The sequence below is a fragment of the Crocodylus porosus genome, unplaced genomic scaffold (genome assembly GCF_001723895.1).
Source record: "Crocodylus porosus isolate Cpor-Errol unplaced genomic scaffold, CroPor_comp1, whole genome shotgun sequence".
Classification (NCBI taxonomy): domain Eukaryota; kingdom Metazoa; phylum Chordata; order Crocodylia; family Crocodylidae; genus Crocodylus; species Crocodylus porosus.
In genome coordinates this window covers 37,177,803-37,178,169 of record NW_017728948.1, presented here as the reverse complement: position 1 = coordinate 37,178,169, position 367 = coordinate 37,177,803, and positions in this window count along the sequence as shown.

Below are 367 nucleotides of genomic sequence, written 5' to 3'. Positions count from 1 at the left end.
GGAGGAGGGAGGACCCGGGCAACTATAGGCCCGTCAGTCTTACCTCAATCCTAGGGAAACTATTTAGGAAGATCATCATGGAGCACATCTGTGATGGGCCGGCATCAGAGATGATGCTCAAAGGCAACCAGCATGATTTCATTAGGGGCAGGTCATGCCAGACCAACCTGATAGCCTTTTACGATGAGGTCACAAAAGCATTGGATGTAGGTGTTGCCGTGGATGTAGTCTTTCTGGACTTCAGCAAGGCCTTGACACTGTCTCCCGCCCCATCCTCATTAAAAAATTGGGCGACTGTGGCATTGATGCCTACACCATCAGATGGATTGCAGATTGGCTGAAGGGTTGCACTCAGAGGGTGGTGGTG